Genomic DNA, 21,828 nt, shown 5'->3' on the forward strand with positions numbered 1-21,828 from the left:
AAATTCTCAAAAGATGAAAGTTCAAATTTTAAAACAGCGCTATAAGTGGGTGCTACCATTTAAAATTCTGAAAAAATTCCCATTGATGTAACTTTTTATGCTTTTTCGAAACATCTAATTTTTGAGATGGGATCTCTTAATGGTGGAGGAGCACCCTCTCCCCCCAATTTGGGTGAAACTTTCAAAAAGAAATCTGAGACATGTGATATACCGAATTGTATGTTTTTGGTGACGCTGAACACAAATATGACGTCAGATTTTTGATTGAACCCAATTTTGACATGTAATGACCCACACACCAATGTTCGTTGCATTTCAGATACACCTGTCAATAAATCTGAATAGGTAATTTCTTATTCTCAGCAATCAAAATACATAGAAGAGGTAAAATTACACTGAAATTAGGTCGCCCCATGCCAAATTAGCCCTCATTGGTTTTCAACATCACTCTGGAAGTGGATGGAGGATTTGTTTTTTTATGCAGTAGAAATTTCTCGTAGTAATGCATTTGCCCAAATTTGAAGTTTAATTACTCCGGACTGTTGCACTTTCAGAATATCTGTTTGCAACGTCTCAAAATCAATCATGAGTAGTTTCAAAATTATCCTCATCCAAAAAGTATTTGAGAAAATGTACATTTGTTTGTTTGTTTATTTGAAATTATCCTCACTTCAACCTTTTTAGGTTATTTCGTGAGTTCATAAATACATAATAATTTACATTATAAATATTTTATACGATTTTGTGTCTAAAAGAATAATGTGCCAGATTTAAAAGATTTTTCAGAGAAAGAAGATTTGTTTTATATTTCCTACTTTCACTGTCGAAGTTGGTACAATCCAATTTTAACCTTTTCTGGGGTGGTACTAGAGTTGAAGGTTAGAATGTACAAATTGTTACGAATAAGTTCATCATTTCTTTTGGATTTCATGATTGAAACCTCAATGACACCTTCATCTTGGAGTTCGTCTAAGATAGTTTCTTTTGAGAGAGTTTTCAATTCGGTACAATCTGGGGTGTGCAGAAACAACATTATCGTCACCATTGAACTTCTTCAGTTTCAAGAGAGCATCTTTTTCACAGGCATCTGGTGTTTCCAAGTCCTCCATTTTTGTTCTTTTGGATGATGGTTTGAGGATTTTTACCAGTGAAGGCTCGGTGGACTGTGAACGGATTTGCATTGTAGACATTTCTCTCGGGATTAGCAAAATGGACCTTGAGGAACCATCGTTGTGATTTCGCTAGGCACATTATTATTAATAGTGGTGCGTTACCTCGTCGACTGTTAAACGTGAACTGAAATTGTACATTACATAGATAAACAAGTTTGGCAGGTGTTTAAATGCATTAATTAACTACATATGTAACTAAGTACATTAATACTGGACAAACATTCTCTACATTACTGTCTTGCACAAGTACATTACATGATCATTTTTGAGTTATGGTGCGCAGAAAATTTGCCGCAGAGTAGACCGTACTGGCAAACCGGAGAACTGTGTTTAATCTGAATGGGTACGCTCTATAGGCAGACAAATCAAAAGTTGCCTGGGCTTGGCATAAAAATATCAGCATATCTTTTCGATGCTGTGTTGACAGATCGTACCAACGAGTTGAGTAAATTTCTTGCGAAGTTAAATAGGTCTGTAAACATGACGAAAAATTCCTTTTACAAAAATTATTCACCCCTCAGTAATTGGGTAATGTAAAAAATAAAATGAAAAATCATAAATTACTATAGGTACCTACCATGTAACAACCCTCATATCACATACCAAGTTATCAATAGTTTCTCCCGCAGCGCACAACCGAAAAACGAAGAAGAACGGAACTAGAACAGCAAATATCGCTTTAATTTTGATCAAATTTGGAGTATCCCCCTGGAACAATAATTTCAACATTTTTCGTCATTATAAAAATATACTAGACGCGTTTCATTAAATCAAAAGTATACCCACCAAAAGCACTATATAAGAATTGGCAATAGCCGAAGTCAGAGCTTGAACCAGATTCACCGTACCCAGGATATTGTAATACTCTCTGAAATTCTTGATAATCCTGAAATCAAATCCAATTATTCATTTTCAATTTTCAAGTGCCAGAAAACTCTTACTACTGGTTCTCCACTTTTTGATTCAATTACCTACCTAGCGACTCTCTGATATGACTTAGTCATGCGTTGGACATTCCTGGGGGTACAACTTACTCGCAAGTCGTGACAAATATGAATCACTTCGTTGTGACAAACGGCAGCCCACGTTATAGACAACGCAAGTGCCGCCAACTTTGTCATAAAATTTATGGAACCTATTAAAAGAGGTATTCCCAGATTGACAAGCAGCAGAAATGTCATCGAACCATATTCTTGGATATAGGGAAAGGGAAACAAGTAATAAATATAATTCTTGACTTTTTCCTCCTCATAAAACATGATAACGTCACAAGTTCCAGCCTCCGCATATATGTAAGCAAGTGCAAAAAATACAGAAAAATTAACCATCATCGAAGTTCTTATGTTTATGATGCCTTCTTTATGTGCATCGCAATCACCTCCTGATGATCTTCTCTCTGCCAGCAAACGATCAACGAGATCTATCATTATATCAATACGATCACCAAACCTACAGCTCGCCAAAGGAACGATCAAAAGCGAATAAAGAAACAAAATATCGAGAAATGCGAGCTGAGTCATCAAAATAAGATCACCTTCGAAGCCATAAATGCAATAAAGACCAAAACTAATGATCACTTGGCAAAACATAGTAAAATTGGTTACAAAATAGGCTAACTTGATCTGCCAGTGGACTTTATCGGTGGAATATATTCTGCCTGACATGAGGTGCATTAGGTAGAGTTGGTTGGCCAGGGTGGTCTTGTATCCGAACATATTCTCCAGGCCACATGCTTGTTTAATAAGTTTTTTCACTTCGCGAAAGAAAATCATACTTGACTGGAGCAAGTATTCACCAACACTGTCCAGAGAAATAATTTTCTCAAGAAATAAGCATAACTTATTTTTGGTAGGTAGGTGCCTATTTTTAACTATTGGCAAGTTGCGTGATGAAATCGTGTTAATTACCCATGCGGAAAAATGCAGATATTCGATGAAGTTTAAATATTGACCCAGTTTGCTGAACATAGGTACATACATACATATAAGATAAAATTATGTATTTATGAAACCTTCTAATAACACTGCCAGCTACCTGCTTATTAAGTCTCATTAATACGACCTGTATTTCTGAAAAATTAAACCGTTAATGATAGACTGGGACTGAATTTTTAGAACCTCTTCTAGAAAAAAGGTAAGTTTTTTGGTGGTATTTAACATATCTACGAGTACATATTTTTCACCAAAATCAATCCGAATTCTGAGGAGGAATAGGTAACTTGTTTGATTTTTATTAGGATTTGGCCGCTCCGGGACGATTTGAAATGCCTGGAAAAATTTTAAAACTCGCTGAAGTAAATTTTTCTCAAAAAAAAAAAAAAAAAAAAAATTCTAATCAATTAAAACACAAAACACAATAGGCTTTTAGTAGGTACCTATTTGTAATTGACATGTCGCGTGATTGTTGTTACTCATGTACCTACTTCGTAGTTCAAATATTGACCAAGTTTGCTAAACAAAGGTGATAAAATGCAATTTTATAAAAAAAATTCTGATAACATCACAAGCTACCCACCTATTAAGGCACATTATTATGATCGGGAAAAATTAAAATTTTACAATATAGCCTTATTATGGTAACTTTTTTGCATCACTTCTTGAAAAAAGGTGATTTATTTGGGGGACATGTCTATTTTTCACTAAAATCAATCCTTATTTTAAGGAGGAGTATCTTCATTGGTTCAGTTTACTCGAAAAAATTTGGCCAAATCAGCCAAAGTTGGTTTCCAACTTCACTATTAAGTGGGGGGAGCTGATTTTTTTTTTTTTCGGGAGTAGAAACGGTATTTAGAGGTGAGATAGGGGTCATTCCATGTCAACTCAAGCCAAAAAAGACTATTTTGAATGCCATGTCTTTCGATTTCGCTCAATTTTTTTTTCACAATATCGATTTATTATCTGCCCACCCAGTAAGTAAGAAACCCATAATCAGTTTGGTCCCACACCCCTCAGGGGTGGGTGGAGGGCTTCCATTATTTTCACATTTTCTCGAGGTACTCACCTTCAGGAGCGCATTCCTCCAAAACTATGATACAGTGGCGTCGCGATAAGTGAAAATTCAAGGGAAGAAAATTTTTATTTCACTTATCGAGTTTTTCACATACGAAGGTTTCAGTTAGAGAGTTTTTTTTTTTGGTTAATTTTCACTCATCAAAGTTTGGATACAAAAATGAAAAAAATGAAATTTTATTGATTTTTTTTACAAATTGAATTGACACTTCGAACGTATTATGAATTTATAGCAGTGAAGTGTTCATCAGGTAGATTCTCCTCCTGCTCCAAAAATTCCAGAAATGCTCATAATACTCAAAGCATGAGAAAAATGAATTATTCTTTCATTAAAATTGATGTTGTTCTGCTTTTTAAATCACAAATTTTCCAAAACTTTTGCCCTCGCTTCATTCCGACCATTCAAGATGCTGCTTTTGAAAAAATTGAGGATATCAAAATTAAATTAAACAGAAAAGTTCCAGACATACTTAACAAGTTCTCTTTCACTTATAGAGGACGAAGGAGTCAGTACCTTTCAGTTAAGTTCTTTTCGATAAATTGTTTTGCTGATTTTTAGAATAAATTTTCGCCCAGTAATCTTGAATTTCATTACTTTGGTATTTAAATTTTTTTAGTGTTGAATACTAATGAATTTTTTTCAAGTGTTGACAAATGAATTTCTTCATTATTTCAAGTGCATTTTTTCATAATGATCCAGAATAAATTATGGAGTGATGATTTAGTTTTGAACTTTTTCACAATTATTAAAACTTTTTGGCTATTTTTAAAATAAATTTTCGCCTAGTGATTTTGAATCTCATTTTTAAAAATTTAGTTTAGAACTTTTTGTGGTGATTTCAAATTGATTTTTTAGTTTTGAATTTTGACGAATTTCTTTCAAAAGATGACCAATGAATTTTTTCATTATGATCTCGAGAGTAGGTACTTTTTGCGGCGATTTAAAATGAATTATTCAGGGACGATTTAGTTTGGATTTTTTTTGTGATTATTTTGAAATGAACATGGTAACTTTCCAACTTGATTCATTTGACGATTTTTAGAATAAATGTTCGCCTAGTGATTTAGAATGGATATTCCTGAAGCTTTGGACTTTTCAAGGTTATTCCAAATTGATTTTTTAGTGCTGAATTTTCATTCAAGAGATGACAAATTAATTTTTTCATTATGATTTAGAATAAATTATTCAGTGATGCTTTCGTTTGGATTTTCTTCAACATTATTTTGAAATGATTTTTTTTTGTAGTGAAGTTTTCAATAATTTTATTCTTTTATAGCGATTTTTAGAATGAATGATCACCTAGTGATTTAGAATTCCAATTTAGAAATTTCAAGTTTTAATGGTATAATTTCAAATTGATTTTTTAGTGTTGAATTTTAATGATTTTTTTCAAAGTTATGACGACAAACAAATTCTTTCATGGTTATTTCAAGTGCATTTTGGATGATGAAAAAAAGACAGGCACACTGTTGCAGCACGTGTCTATAGTTTTTTTTCCAGCAAGAGAAATTTCTTGTCATACTCGTGCCCAATTTTGGAGTTTAATTGCTCCAGACTGCGGAACTTGGAGAATACCTCTTCGCAATGTCACAAAAGTGATTAAGTGATTATGACTAGTTTCAAAATTATTCTCATCCAAAAAAGTATTTCAGAAATCTTACAATAAGTACAACAAAAAACAAGGTTGGCAGGCGTTTAAATTTATTTACTAACTACATAATGCTGGAGGCTTACATTCTCTACATTACTATCATGCACAAGTACATTTCGTCATTTCATGATCATTTTTTAGTTATGGTGCGCAGAAAATTTGCCGCAGAGTAGACCGTATTGACGAACCGGAGAACAGTGTTTAATCTGAATGGGTACGCTTTATAGGCAGACAAATCAAAAGTTGCCTGGGCTTGACCTAAAAATATCAGGATATTTTTTCGATGCTGTGTTGACCAATCATACCAACGTGTTGAGTAAATTTCGTGTGAAATTAAATTAGTCTGAAAACAAAGAAAAATTTGTGCTGGAAATATTATTCACCAATCGGTATTAGACATAAAAAATAAAGTGAAAAATAAGGTAAGTACTAAGAACCGAGTACCAACTCTCACGTCACATACCAAGTTATCAATAGTTTCTCCTACTGAGCACATCTGAAACACGTAAAAGAATGACACGAAAACAGCCAAAACTCCTTTAACTTTAATCATTTATGGAGCATCCCCCTGGAACAATCATTTCAACGTTACGTACTTATTCCTCGTTCTAAAAAAAAATTAAATCGAGTTTCATCCCGTTAAATCAAAATTACACCCACCAAAAGCACAACATAAGCATTGGCAATAGCGAAAGTCAGAACTTGAACCAGAGTCACCGTACCCAGAATATTGTAAAACTCTCTGAAATTTTTGATAATCCTGAAATAAAATCAAGTTATTCATGTTATCAATTTCCAAGCCACTGAAAACTCTGAACACTGTTTTCTACTTTTCGATTCAATTACCTACCTAGCAACTCTCTGATATGATTTAGTCATGCATGGGACATTCCTGGGCGTACAACTGACTCGTAAGTCGTGACAAATATGAATCACCTCATTATGACAAACAGCGGCCCACGTTAAAGGCAACGCGAGTGCCGCCAACGTTGTCATATAATTCACTACACCTACTAAAAAAGGTATTCCTAGATTGACAAGCAGCAGAAATGTAATTGAACCATATTCTTGGATATAGGGAAAGGGAAACAAGTAATAAGCATAATTTTTTACTTTTTCCTCCTCGTAAAACAATATAACGTCAAAAATTCCAGCACTCGAATACATGAATCCAAGTGCCTGAAATACAGATAAATTCACCATCATCGAAGTTCTTATGTTTATGATACCTTCTTTTTGCGCATCACAATCACCTCCTGACGATCTTCTCTCAGCCAGCAAACGATCAACGAGATCTATCATCTCGTCGATACTATTACCAAACATACAACTCGCCAAAGGAACGATCAGAGACCCATAAATCCCCATAATATTTAGAAATGCGACCTGAGTCATCAAAATAAGATCACCTTCGAAGCCATAAATGCTATAAATACCACAATTAATGATCACTTCGCAAAACAAGGTGAAATTGGTTACTAAATAGGCTAACTTAATGTGCCAGTGGACTTTATCGGTGGAATACATTCTGCCAGACATGATGTGCATTAAGTAGAGTTGATTAGCCAGCGTGGTCTGGTATCCGAAAATATTCTCCATCCCAAATCCTTGTTTAATAAGTTTTTTCACTTCGCGAAAGAAAATCATACTTGACCGGAGCAAATATTCACCAGCACTGTCCAGAGAAATAATTTTCTTTGAAAAAAGAGGACATTTTAATCTATTAAGAGATAGGTAACTGGCTTTTGTAGGTATTTGTAATTGTCAAGTCGCGTGATTGGTGTTACCTACTCAAGCACTTCGTAATTCAAATATTGACCAAGTTTGCTAAACAAATGAAATAAAATGCAATAAATTAAAAAACCTTGTGATAACATCACAAGCTACCCACTTATTGAGGCACATTTTTATGTGAAAAATTAAAATTTTTCAAAAAGTTTATATTATCGAATTTTTAGCACCACTTCTTGAAAAAAGGTGAGATACATTTGGTGGCATTCAACAATTCAACGTGTCTACTTTTCACCAAAATTGATTATCTCTCCTGACCACAAAAACAACTCAAATTGAAAAACCCCACTCTGTTTTTTGTTTTAGGGTCAAAAGTATCGATTAGGCCCACATTGAACCCGAACACGAATTGTCCGCTGCCTAGTGTTATTAAAATAATTTCAGGTTATCAAATTTATGCAATCTTGAAGTGATTGATTGGTAGAATATTCACATTAGTTCATTTTACTTGAAAAATGTTTGTTTCATGAAAATATTTTTAAAATCAGCTTTGTAGCAGTTTATTCCAATTTTTTTCATTTTTCAAAGATTCGCTAAAGCCAATTTTTCAAAAAAATGTTTGTTTGTGACATTCTATTACACCAGACTGCCACACTTGGAGAGTATTTGTTTGCAATTACTCAAAATAATTATGAGTCCCAATTTTTTAAAAAATCGACCTCATTCAAAAAAGCATAATACGATTACATCAACAAAACTTTGGTAGTCTATTGAATTTATTAATTACATTCTACTATAGCACTAGGCAAACATTCTTTACATTATTACCTACCATGCACAATTGCACAAGTACCTACATTTCACGGTCCTTTTTAAGTTATTGTGTGCAGGAAATTTGCCACAGAGTAGACTATATTGGCGAAACGGAGAACTGTACTTACTCTGAATTGGTACACTTTATAAGCAGACAAATCAAAAAAATATCAGTATATTTTTTCGATGCTGTACGTGTTGACAAATCAAACCAACCAGTTGAGTAAATTTCTTGCGAAGTTAAATAGGTCTGAAAATATGACAAAAAATTTGTATTCGAAAAATTATTCACCCATCAGCATTAGATATGAAAAAAGGAATGAAGAATTATAAATGATTAAAGGTACCATGTAACAATCTTCATATCACATACCAAGTTATCAATAGTTTCTCCCACTGCGCAAAACCGAAAAACTAAAAAGAACGAAATTAAAACAGCAAAAATCCCTTTCATTTTGATCAAATATGGGACATCCCACTGGAACAATAATTTCAATATTTTTTCTTATTAAAACAAAAAAAATGCGAATAGAGTTTTATCAAGCTACAAATAAATCAGAATTATACTCACTAAAAGCACTACATAAGCATTTGCAATAGCCAAAGCCAAAGCTTGAACCAAAGTCACCGTTCCCAGAATATTGTAAAATTGTCTGAAATTTTTGATAATCCTGAAATCAAATCGAATCATTCGCTATCAATTTCCAATTCCATGACAACTCTTTATCACTGCTCCAGTGCTCCAACACTTTTCGATTCAATTACCTAGAGACTCTCTGATATGATTTAGTCACGAGTTTGATATTCCTCGGTGTACTACTCGCTCGTAAGTCATGACAAATATGAATCACCTCGTTGTGACAAACAGCAGCCCATATTAAAGGCACCGCAACTGCCAACAACATTTGCATGGAATTCATTAAACCAAAGAAAGAAGGTACTCCTAGGTTGATAAACAGCAGCAATTTCATCGAACCATATTTGTGGATATTGGGAAAAGGAATCAAGTAATAAATATAATTCTTGACTTTTTCTTCCTCGTAAAACATTATAATGTCGTAAGTTCCAGCACCAAAATATAGGTATACAAGTACAAAATATGCAGAAATATTAACCAACATCGATGTTCTGATGTTTATGATGCCTTCTTTTTGTACATCACTTCTTGATAATCTTCTTTCAACCAGCATACGATCAATGAGACCAACCATCATGTCAATACTGTCACCGAACATGCAACTCGCCAAAGGAATAATCAGAGTTCAATAAATCCCTAACATACAAAGAAATGCGACTTGAGAGATAAAAATGAGATCACTTTTATCACCATAAATGCAATAAAGAGCACACATAATGAACACTAGACAAAATGTGGCGAAATTCGGTACAAAATAGGCTAACTGAATGTGCCTGTGGACTTTATCGGTGGAGTATATTCTGCCTAACATGATATGCATTAGATAGAGTTGATTAGCCAGCGTGGTCTGGTATCCGAACATATTTTCTTGGCCAAAAGCTTGTTTAACAAGTTTTTTCACTTCGCGAAAGAAAATCATACTTAACTGAGGCAAATATTCACCAACACTGAACGGAGGAATATTTTTTTCAAGAAGGACATTTTAATCATTAGAGAGTAAACTGGCTTTTGGTGGGTATTTGTAATTGAAAAGTCGTGTGATTGTTAAGTACTCATGTAAGTACCTACTTCGTAGTTCAAATATTGACCAAGTTTGCTAAATAGAAGTGATAAAATGCAATATTATAAAACCTGATAACATCACCAGCTACCCACTTATTAATAAGGCACATTATTATGATGGGAAAAATTAAAATTTTACAATTAACCTTATACTTATATTGGCTTTTTTGAACCACTTCTTGAAAAAACGCGATGTAGGTACCTATGTATTTGGTGTACACGTCTATTTTTCACCAAAATCAATTCATATTTTAAGGAGGAGTACCTAACTTATTCCATTTTTTTTCAAAATTTCAAGTTAGACATCAGAAAGTGGTGAAATTCCAGTAAATTATTCACATTGGTTCAATTTACTCGAAAAAATAGTCAGATTTTCTGACTTTTGCATTGAAATCGCCCATTACCAGTTTCACATCACATCTAGGTACATTGCCTAATGTCTCCTCCAAGTCCTTGTACAATTCTTCAATTTCTTCATCCGTTGACTGACTTGTTGGAGCGTAAACCTGTATAATGCTTGGTGGGGTGGAACTGCGTCTAGTCTTACTATAGCAATTCGATCACTACATCCAAGTATGATGCAGTTGCATGGAACTCGAACAAGATCCTAGAGAACTGGAGATAGTACAGCAGTAACTCAGTAAGCTATATCTGAGTGAACCACAGAACTCAAACAACTATGAAGTGCTAGAAATTGAAGTGGACAATGTAGAAGAGCTGGAATACTTACTTGACAAAGTAAGAGATGCCATCAAGGTACTGAGAAAACATAAAGCACCTGGATGTGATGGTATCAAGACTGAGATACTACAGTCTATGGGTAAGAAAGCAGAGAAGATGATCTGGAAGACATGCAACAACATAAGGCACAAAAGAGAATGGCCAGAAGATTGGTGCAAATCGGTGTAAATTCCGCTACACAAGAAAGGTGAAATGAAAAATTGCGCTAACTATCACACAACAGCCCTGATTCCACGTGCCAGTAAAGTACATGATGCTCTGAATAATCAACAACAGGATCAAGGCATACTTGCATAGCATCACCTTAAAGGCAACAGCGTGTATGTCCAGATTTTTCGATTTTGAGGTTTTGGAATCACTAGAAAGCTGAAACTGAGATGAACCCAGTGGTGTCACAGCAATACTCTTAATTATAGACGGGAAAATTATCAAAAAATTGAAATTAAAATCATTTTTTGGTTGAAGTATGTCCAGCTTATTTGCAAAAAGCGAGTATGTCCATGAGTATGTCAATTTTGTTTGATGAAAATGTTCAACATCAAGTTTTTTTGTATTAGGTAGGTATAAGTAGGCAATATTGTGTAGTTTTTAGGTTACAGTAGCTACTACACCTTTCAGAATGACGTTACATTCGTTCCTAATTAGTTTTTTTGTGTTCAATCGATAGTTGTTGTTCATCATTACCTACCTAATAATTTTTTTTTTTAAATTGGAACTACACAATTTTTTTTCCCAACTACTCATTGATTTTTTGGAACTACACAATATGTGTGAAACTACTCGTTAAAATAGGCACTGGTTTATTGCACAGTTAATTAATATTCATTGGACATACTCGTTAATTACCTCTTGACATCATGGACATACTCAAAATAATATGAGTATGTCCGTCGTCGTCCTAGTCGCGCTCCTTTACAGGAGATAGCGTATATGTCCATCTATATTAGCCGGTATCTAGCGTATCTGATCGTTTCTTTCAGGGTCTTACAGGGAGAGTTGGCTGGTGAGTTTGTTGTTAACAGCTCCGATCGTTTCCTCCCTCTCGTCGATCTTCCTTGGATTTTCCCCTGTACCGCTAGCATGAAAATACCATTTTCTCGGATTTTATGAGCTAAATACTTTAGCTTTCTAGTTTTGATATCTTCAACTACAACTTTCCACTCCTCTCCTATTCTTGCTAATACTTCCTTGTTGGTAATGAAGTCCTTCCATGAGATTCATAGTAGCCTTCGATAGCACCACATCTTGAAAGCGGATACTTTGTTCTCGCATTCTGCACTCATGGTCCATGTTTCGCAGGAATATTTCAGAACGGTCCATATGTAGCATCGCATAATTCTCTTCCTCAGATCTATACTCATCGTTTGATTTCCCAGCACATTGGCAAGGTTGTTGAAAGCGGTTTTTGCCATTCCAATCCGTGATTTAATTTCTTTATTATCTCTGCCATCGTTGTTTATCAGCGCTCCAAGGTATCTGAATTGGTTTACATTTTCAATTTCTTGTGATCCGATGTTGATTTTGACCACATTATCATCTCCTTTTGTAAATCTCATCACCTTGGTCTTGCCTGCATTTATTTTCATTCCGTATTTTAATCCTGCACTGTTAATTCGGTCGATCATTTTCTGCATCTCTGCTTCTGTCCCAGCAAGGATCACTTTGTCATCTGCATAGCTTATTTTGTTTATTCTCTTGCCGTTGATCTTGAATCCCATTTGTTTGATTCGCGCTTCCCTCATTATTTCTTCTGCATACACATTGAACAATCTGGGTGAAAATGAAAATTAATTTATTGCACAGTAAACATCGTTTGTCTCAAAAGTGGTCCAGACATATTGCTCTGAGTTAGTTCAGCTACAAAAGTAAAATTTCATCATTACCTTATGACTTAATAATTACCATTCAATGTTTAAAATTGCTCTAACTCAATCCCTGACGTACTAATGCTTTGTTGACTATGCAAAGACTTTGACTGTGTCAACTGGACAAAGCTATATGAGATACTATGCGAGATGGGAGTTCCAGAGGACCTAATTGAGCTGATGAAATTGCTGTATGACAAGAACAAGATGATGGTGAGAGTAGGCGGAAAAGAGTTGAACCCGTTTCAAGGGCAGGGCTGCATACTCTCTCCTCTGCTGTTCAACATCTATGGCGAGTACATCATGTGAAAAGCCTTGAAGAACTGGGAAGGGGGCATCAAGATAGGAGGAAGAAGAAGCTTCAATGCTAATCAGGACACTAGTTTTTCCAGTTTCTTACATGGAGCGGAGACCTGGACATTGAGGCAAGATGATCAAAGAAGAATTGATGCCTTTGAAATGTGGGTATGGTGCAGGATGTTGAAGATACCATACACTGCGCACTGAACAAATGCATCAATTGTGGAACACCTGCATGAACCAACCAGGCTAAGTAAAATAATTATGTGAAACCAGGATAGGTATTGAGCTATTTTGGACACATATCCAGAAGAGGACCAGAAAACAACGAAAGAGGAATTTTCTTTGGCAAGGTGCCTGGAAAACGAGGGAGAGGAAGATCTCCAACAAGGTGGACTGATACAGTCTGGAAAATAGTTGGCTCAGTTGCAACTGCGGCCACACTAGCTCAAGACAGAGAGGAGTGGCAGTCGTTATTGGGGGCACACTAGTCGCTTGCGACTATGATGTTGATGATGATGACCTGGGGATAGATACCCTTTGCCGTTTAATCACTCCGGACTGTTGCACTTTCAGAATAATTGTCTGTTCGCCATGTCTCAAAAGCAATCATGGGTAGTTTCAAAATATTATTCTTATCCAAAAAGTATTTGATAAATTATACATCACATCAAAAAACAAGTTTACTGGCGTTTAAATTTATTCATTAACTACATAATACTGGGCAAACATTCTCTATTGTACATTAATATATCCTGCACAAGTACATTTCATGATCATTTATTAGTTATGGTGCGCAGAAAATTTGCCGCAGAGTAGACCGTATTGACGAACCGGAGACCTGTGTTTAATCTGAATGGGTACGCTCTATAGGCAGACAAATCAAAAGTTGCTTGGGCTTCACCTAAAAATATCAGCATATTTTTTTGACGCTGTGCTGACCAATCATACCAACGAGTTGAGTAAATTTCGTGTGAAATTAAATTAGTCTGAAAACAAAGAAAATTTTGTGTTGGAAATATTCACTAATCGGTATTAGATATAAAAAATAAAATGAAAAATAAGGTAAGTACCAAGAACCGAGTACCAACTCTCACATCACATACCAAGTTATGAATAGTTTCTCCTACCCAGCACAACTGAAACATGTAAAAGAACGAAATGAAAACTGCCAAAATTCCTTTAACTTTAATCACATACGAACCATCCTCCTGGAACAACATATTCCTCATTTTTAGAAAAATTCGAATCGAGTTTCATCCCGTTAAATCGAAATTATACCCACCAAAAGCATAACATAAGCATTGGCTATAGCCACAAGGAGAACTTGAACCAAAGTCACCGTACCTAGAATATTGAAAAACTCTCTGAAATTCTTGATAATCCTGAAATCAAATGCAATTATTCGTTATCAATTTCCAAGTCGCTGAAAACTCTTACCACTGCTTCTCTACTTTTCGATTCAAAATTACCTAGCGACTCTCTGATATGATTTAGTCACGAGTTTGATGTTCCTCGGTGTACTAGTTACTCGTAAGTCATGACAAATATGAATCACCTCGTTGTGACAAACCGCAACCCATATTAAAATCATCGCGATTGCCGACAAATTTTGCATGCAAGTAATGAAATCCAAGATAGTCGGTATACCCAGATTGACAAACAGCAAAAATTTCATCGAACCATACTCTTCGATATTGGGAAAAGGAACCATGTAATAAATGTAATTTTTGACTTTTTCCTGCTCATAAAACATGATAACGTCACAAGTTCCAGTAAACAAATATATGGAGCCGAGTGCAAAAAATACAGAAAAATTAACCATCATCGAAGTTCTTATGTTTATGATGCCTTCTTTTTGTACATCACCTTCTAGTAATCTTCTTTCAACCAGCAAACGATCAACGAGATCAATCATCGTATCAATACTATCACCGAACGTGCAACTCGCCAAAGGAATAATAATAGTTGAAGAAAACATTGCCATATTAAAAAATGCGATCTGAGTCGTCAAAATGAGATCACTTTTAACGCTATATAATTGCAGTAAAGAACACAGATAATGAACACTTGGCAAACCATGCCGAAATTGGGCACGAAATAGGCTAACTTAATGTGCCAGTGGAGCTTATCAGTGGTATACATTCTTCCAGAAATGATATGCAATAGGTATAGTTGATTAGCCAGAGTGGTCTGGTATCCGAACATATTCTCCAGGCCACATGCTTGTTTAGTAAGTTTTTTCACTTCGCGAAAGAAAATCATCCTTAACCGAAGCAAACGTTGACCAACACTGTCTAGAAGAATAATTTTGTCTAAATTAAAAGACAACTGGCTTGTGATGGGTATTTATAATTTACAAGTCGCGTGATTGGTGTTATACTAGACATGCATCTCCTAGTTCAAATATTGACCTCGTTTGCTAAACAAGTAATACCCCAATAACATCACGAGCTACCCGCTTATTAAGCCTCATTAGGTATTAGGTATATGATCTGGAAAATTAAAATTTTATACTTACTTAATATAGGTACCTTAATTACCTACCGAAACCTATACTGTAGCACCTTTCCTTGAAAAAAGGTAAGATTTTCAGTGGTATTTAACGGGTCTATTTTCCACCAAAACCAGTTTACATTTTAAGGAGGGGTATCTTCCATGATTTTTTCCCCATATAGATGTATTACCTAGTGAGATCCGACGGTGCCAAGTACTTGCCATAAATGTGCCATGCCACATGTCACATAATAGAGCATATAAATTTCGTTTTTCTTATGACATTAATGTAACATGAGCATAGGCCTTTTTCATTGGCAAATCTATGATACATTTCTGCATCATGTTAAAATGTCATAAATGGCACATGAAAAACGAAATTTATAGGCTGTATTATGTGACATGTGCCATGGCACTGTTTAAGTACAATTTCATGTTACATAAATTTTATCCCTCCCAAGTGACATAAATGTTGCATGATAAACGAAATTTATATGCTCTATTATGTGCCATCAGCTATGGCACATTTCTGGCCTGATCTCATGTCACATAAATTGTGTTCTGTCCAGGTGATAAAAATGTTGCATGAAAAACGAAATTTATATGCTCTATTATGTGCCATTAGCTATGGCACATTTCTAGCCTGTTCTAATGTCACATATGTGGGTCTTCAAAGTACCTAGTGCACCATATTTAATGTCACGAAGTATTCATCAAGGCATCATACTACAGTCACATTAATGTCACATTTATGGCACTTTATTGGTTTTAGCGGTATTTATTAATTAACAATTTTTATTAATTATTAATTCAAGTTTTTTCATCATTTATAGCTATAGTACAATTTTTAACATACAGGGGTCGGCGTAAGTTAGTATTCGCATTCGAAAACTGATGAGTTTTCTTTAACACCCTGTTGTGTGTAATTAGTAGATAGAGGGTCATGTAAGTAGTGCGTTGTGTTCGTAGAAGTCCCACCAACACCTTGGTAGTAATAGTTTCGTTCCCCACTATGTCACTACAGAAAAAAAATCACTTTTTGTTTTAAAAAATTTTTGTTTGTGCAAATCGGAATACTAACTTACGCCGACCCCTGTATTTATCAATGAAATTCTTTTCTGGAACATGCTTCAATTTTTAATAAATTTTCTGCCGGACGGAGGATTCGAACCTGGGACCTCTGGATTACAGAGCATAGATTAGTGCAGCTAGCCACCCTGTGAATATTTCATATAAGGACAAAAGTGGAATATAATTGATACTGCCTCATAACTTGTTACATATATATGCCATTAATGCCACAATTTTCCTTTTCACATAATTTTAAGGGATTTATGGTGATTTCATCATACTGTTGATATTACTTTCATCATGGCATAAATGTCATTTTATGACTACTTGCTGAAATGATATACCTACTTATCACTTTGTTGGGTACATTTTAATGAGCTTTTTTCAAGCACTTTTATGGTACAATATAAAAATTGAAATTATGGGACATGAAAATGTAATGTTAATGAAAAGATTTGGTTTATATTTGCTGCAAAGGAGAACAATTCCCTGCAGGTTATTTTTATGGTGTACTGATAGGACATGAATGTTTCTTTTGGAAGTGCCATTGTAAGCACTTGCTTATGGTACTTAATTAATACAATAAAAAAGGAATAAAAGAGGAACATTAATTAAAACTGAAAATTTGATCTCAATGTGTTAAGTTTAAAAACTGCACAATTTCTCAAGAGTCATTTTATGACTTATTAATGGAACATGAATGTTTATTTTGCGAGTGCAATTTTATGCACTTGCTGCTGGTACTTTTATGATGCAACAAAAGAATGAAAATTATGGAGCATAAAAAAAAAAATTTATGAAAACTGACAAGGTAGTCTTGATGTGCTATAAAACTGAAAAATTTCTCATGTGTCATTTTATGGTTTGATTATGAGACATTAACGTTTCTTCTGCAAGTGCAATGTCATGCACTTGCTTCTAGCACTTTTATGATACAATAAAAGAATGAAATTTATGAGAGATGAAAGAGAAATGCTGGTAAAAACTAAAAATTTGACCTTGATATGTCATAAAAAATGCACAATTTCCATAGAGTCATTGTATGGCATGTCGATTGGACATTTATGTTTTTTTTTGCAAGTGCAATTTTGTGCACTTGATTCTGGCACTTTTATGATACAATAAAACAGGGAAAATAATGGGACATACAAGAGAAACATTCATGAAAGCTGAAAATGTGGTCTTAGTGTGCTGTAAAACTGAAAAATTTCTTATGTGTCATTTTATGGCTTGCTGATGAGACACTAATGTTTCTTTTATGAGTGCAATTTTATGCACTTGCTTCTGGCATTTTTATGATACAATAGAAGAATGAAAATTATGGGACATAAAGGGGTGACATCAATAACAATTAAAAATGTGTCCTTTATGTGCATTAAGGCACACAACTTCCTGCACAACTGTGGTTTGTCATACTACAAGAACTTTCATTTCACTTTGAAATGATATTTTTTCAAAGCCATTACAATTGGCATTGTTTTGTAATTTGCTGATGTGACATACATGTTACTTTTTTAGTGCAATTTTATACACTGCTGTAAGGTAACTTTATGTTATCTTATGTGGAGTGCAATTATGGGATAGATCAGAGTCCCTTATATGGGAACATGGACTGTGACATTAATGTGACGTTGAACCACATGATTTGCTGCATGACATAATAATGTCACATTTCTGAACCATTTCAGGTAGTTTTTCATGTGCTATTATTATGGGCCATAATACAGCATTTCATGAAAATATGTAATGACACATTTATAGGTGTCATTATGAGTACTAAGATGATTGCTCATATTGGTTACAATAAAATGACACAATTCATGCCATGCCATTTTCAAGTCACATTTTGATCCACTAAAAATGGTATTGAAATGTGACTTTTGAAAATCACATTCATGTTACCAGAATATGGTTTGATTTGTTGCAATTGAAGCACAATTTTAATGGCATGACATAATTGTAACATTTTTCTGTTACATACCTTGTGCACTTTTTAGAGCATATTAATTTAGAGTCATGAAATGACGGATTTATGTCACTTTTATGAGCCTAGAGTGCCATAAAATTTCGTTTTTGGCACCGTCTTGCGCGCGCGCGCGAAGAGCGTTATTCCAAAGTGGTTTAAGTAAATCATTTTTTAGAAAAATACGTTATATGGTGATTTTCACTTCAAATAAAGTGGGTTAAGTCATCAATTTTTCAAAGTAAATTTTCTTACAAGCAATTTGTTCTATGTCCAAAGAAAGGAAAGGTGCACCGACCTTTGGAAACAGAACGAACACCATCCAAAATTTCAAACGCATTTGGGGGGGGGGGGGAGAATGACTTAATCCACTTTTGGAATAACGCTCTTCAATTTCATGTACGTAACTAGAAACGGGTAAAATTATTCCAATTTATTCATTTTACTCAAAAAATTTATATTTTATGAAAATAGGTACATATCATCATTATAAAAATCAACTTTACCTACAGTAGATTTTTTCATTTTCAAAACTTTGTTAATAATCAAAAAAAGGTCATTCCATGCCAAATCGGCGGATTTCTGCGCGAGGAGTCTTCGATTTTTTTCAAAATCTGATCATGTGTAGAGAGGTCATCAAACGATGCTTTCTCATCAATTCATTGACAATTTTCATGGCTGCGAAATTTTTTCAATATGTTTCACTCTTGAAATTGTAGCACAAAAAATGGCATTTCTCGTCAACAAATGAGGGGGGGGCATTTTTCCCATATGTTTGTCCACGCATTGGTAAAATATCTCAAAAAAGTAAGAATTTTCATTTTTTAGGTTTCTGATGATAGTTTTGCAATACTTAGGTGCCAAACTTGTAATTTTTTTATTTTTCTCAAAAATGAAAAAAATGCCAGTCCAATTTTTTGATATGTTATTCTACATAAAAATGACTAAAATTGAGAATTTTTTCAGAATTTTTACTCGCTGAGCTAGATCATGGTTATATTTGAATTATAAGTTTTTAAATCAATTTTTTTAGGGTTTTGGAAGTGGCAACACTGGCTTTGACATCATCCGTCGATTACCCTCTCACAGTACTATGTACAATTTGAAAAAAAAATTCAAAATTCCAATAGTGGCTTCTTTTCTTCATGTATAATACTTTCAATATCTTCAACAAAGACTTCACCAGTCTGTAATGCAGCTCAGATTATTGAACGCGCTTCTAAACGATCTTCAACCAATACATTTTTCAGGTAGTGAATCTGCTCAGAATCAGTAATGTTGCCATCTTGCATACACAGTTGATGCACGAGAGTGGATATTTCGTTTACATAATCTTCCATTATTTGAAACTGCCCTCCATGAACCTTTGACAGCCCCATACAGAAACCAACGGAAACATCAACGTTTTTAGGAGTGATCTAGCATGTAACTTCTCCATTACCTTCATACAGACACAATGCCGACATGACCAACATAACCACATCCAGTATTCTATTGTCTACTAATAGAATACCAATGATTGCATCCATAGCTTTATTCTTTACACCGTCTGAAAATTCTGAACGTTTTGAGGGATCTTCTTCATGCCAAAGATCGTGGAAATGCATCCTAAATTTCTTAAACACGTCTTGACTCAGAATTTCCATTCTAAAAACTCTTTACCTTTGAACACATGCTGTACCAGAACTGTTTCAGTACCTTTCACTTGAGTACTCATTTCTTCTGCTTGAATCCAAACCAAAACACAATGAAAGCTTGGTAAACAACGAAGTGCGAAACTAGCAGGTCACCAGAAAGTCACTGGCCCCATCACCTTTTTTTTTTTTATTTCATCTTTTAAAATTACAACGGCCGCTATTAGCCACAATTAATTATTTTAACAAAATTTACAATATTTTGCGCATGAGGGGCTCAGTGGTCCCTTATGCATGACTTTTCAATCTAGGATATGTTTGCGTTTCAGTCTCCTGACTGTGTCGTTATCCATGAGTTTGATTGCTTCGATATTTGAGTGCTCTTCTAATCGCACCAGGTGTCTTGTTTTCAATTCGGCGACTACATCGTTTACATAAGGGATACCGCAATGTGAGTGAATGTCTTTGTTGGTTGTGTAACGAGGAGCGTTTGTTGGCCCCATCACCTGTAGTACCTACTTAATTTAATTAATTGAAGAATAACGCATAAGGGTAATTCTCAAAAAAAGTTTAAAAATCGTGTAATGGGTGGTTTACTTGAATATTATTGACAATTGAATTTTTTTCAGTGGTATTGTGTAGATACCAACTCAGGGGTCACGTGCATATAGTTTAACATCCCCCAACCACCCTCCACTATGGGTCAAGTCCCCCCAACCCTGAAAACTCCATCGTCGTGGCCTGTAATGACTTAAATTTTTCAACTTCATCTTCAAAAATGAATTACACTATCACTTTTTCTGAAAAAAAAAATGGTACATATTATTATATGATACCTATGAGAGTAAATGACAGAACTGATATAAATTTTTGGAATGATACTTATACCCTGAAACCGAGGTCATAAAGTGATGTAATGAGTTTTTTGTCCATCGCCATGGCCAATTTTTGTTAATTTTTTTCTAGCTCTCCTATTTGATTTTTTTAAAGGTGAAATGGGTACACTGTATCGTTTCAGTGATAGTAATGCTGCGCCTATTTCAAATCCATCAAGCAAATACAGTTAACCAGTCTGCAAATTATAATCTGTGAAAATTGTACTGATTACCATTTTTCGGATCCATCGCCATGGCTTATCATTCTCACATTTAAAAGAGGCATTTTTTTTCTTGAAAAAAAGAAAATATTCAAATGGTAAGTATTTGATGACCACAACTTTGAAAATTGAAAAATTATTGATTCTATTACCAGTAAAACAAATTTTAGTTCTTTTTTTCTTACGTCGTGGGTAGTACAGTTTGGTATTTTGTCGTGGCTATTGTGATTTTTTGTCCACGGCTAAGGAAAATACCTACCCTATCTTTGTTCGAATACTCCCATCAAAAGGTACCCGGTACCTACTTGATGACCTTTTTGTGAGCTAAAGCTACCAATAACTGCTCCAATTATACATATACCTACCCAAAAGTAGGGAACAGCCTTTTTTCCAATATGTGACACCAATTTTTTTGAAGCCCCTGCCCCCGCCCCTATTGAGGATGACTTGGGCCTGAAGTCATTTTAGGGGTCCTGGGTATGCCTAGAATCAAGTCCATTTTGAAAAAAAATCAAAAAAAGGTTTTTATTTTTGAAAAATTTTAGTACTGAAATTTAAACTTTTTTTGAGAATTACCAATGAACCCT

General features: G+C 34.6%; 1 protein-coding gene and 2 long non-coding RNA genes across 6 annotated transcripts in view; 1 reads left to right on the forward strand and 2 right to left on the reverse strand.

Annotated features, from left to right (window-relative positions):
- The window catches only part of LOC135847388 (inactive dipeptidyl peptidase 10-like), a 601,135-nt gene that overhangs the window by 428,796 nt on the left and 150,511 nt on the right, over positions 1-21,828 (forward strand). The window lies entirely within an intron of this gene.
- LOC135841983 (uncharacterized) lies at positions 700-1,875 on the reverse strand. The gene is made up of 3 exons (XR_010558041.1): positions 1,776-1,875; positions 1,428-1,644; positions 700-1,296 (listed from the first exon to the last, which is right to left on the reverse strand). It is a non-coding gene; the product is annotated as an uncharacterized LOC135841983 (long non-coding RNA).
- On the reverse strand, positions 5,866-6,689 carry LOC135841989 (uncharacterized). Its single transcript, XR_010558042.1, has 2 exons — positions 6,296-6,689; positions 5,866-6,175 (listed from the first exon to the last, which is right to left on the reverse strand). It is a non-coding gene; the product is annotated as an uncharacterized LOC135841989 (long non-coding RNA).

The sequence above is a fragment of the Planococcus citri genome, chromosome 1 (assembly GCF_950023065.1).
Source record: "Planococcus citri chromosome 1, ihPlaCitr1.1, whole genome shotgun sequence".
NCBI classification, from domain to species: Eukaryota; Metazoa; Arthropoda; class Insecta; order Hemiptera; family Pseudococcidae; genus Planococcus; species Planococcus citri.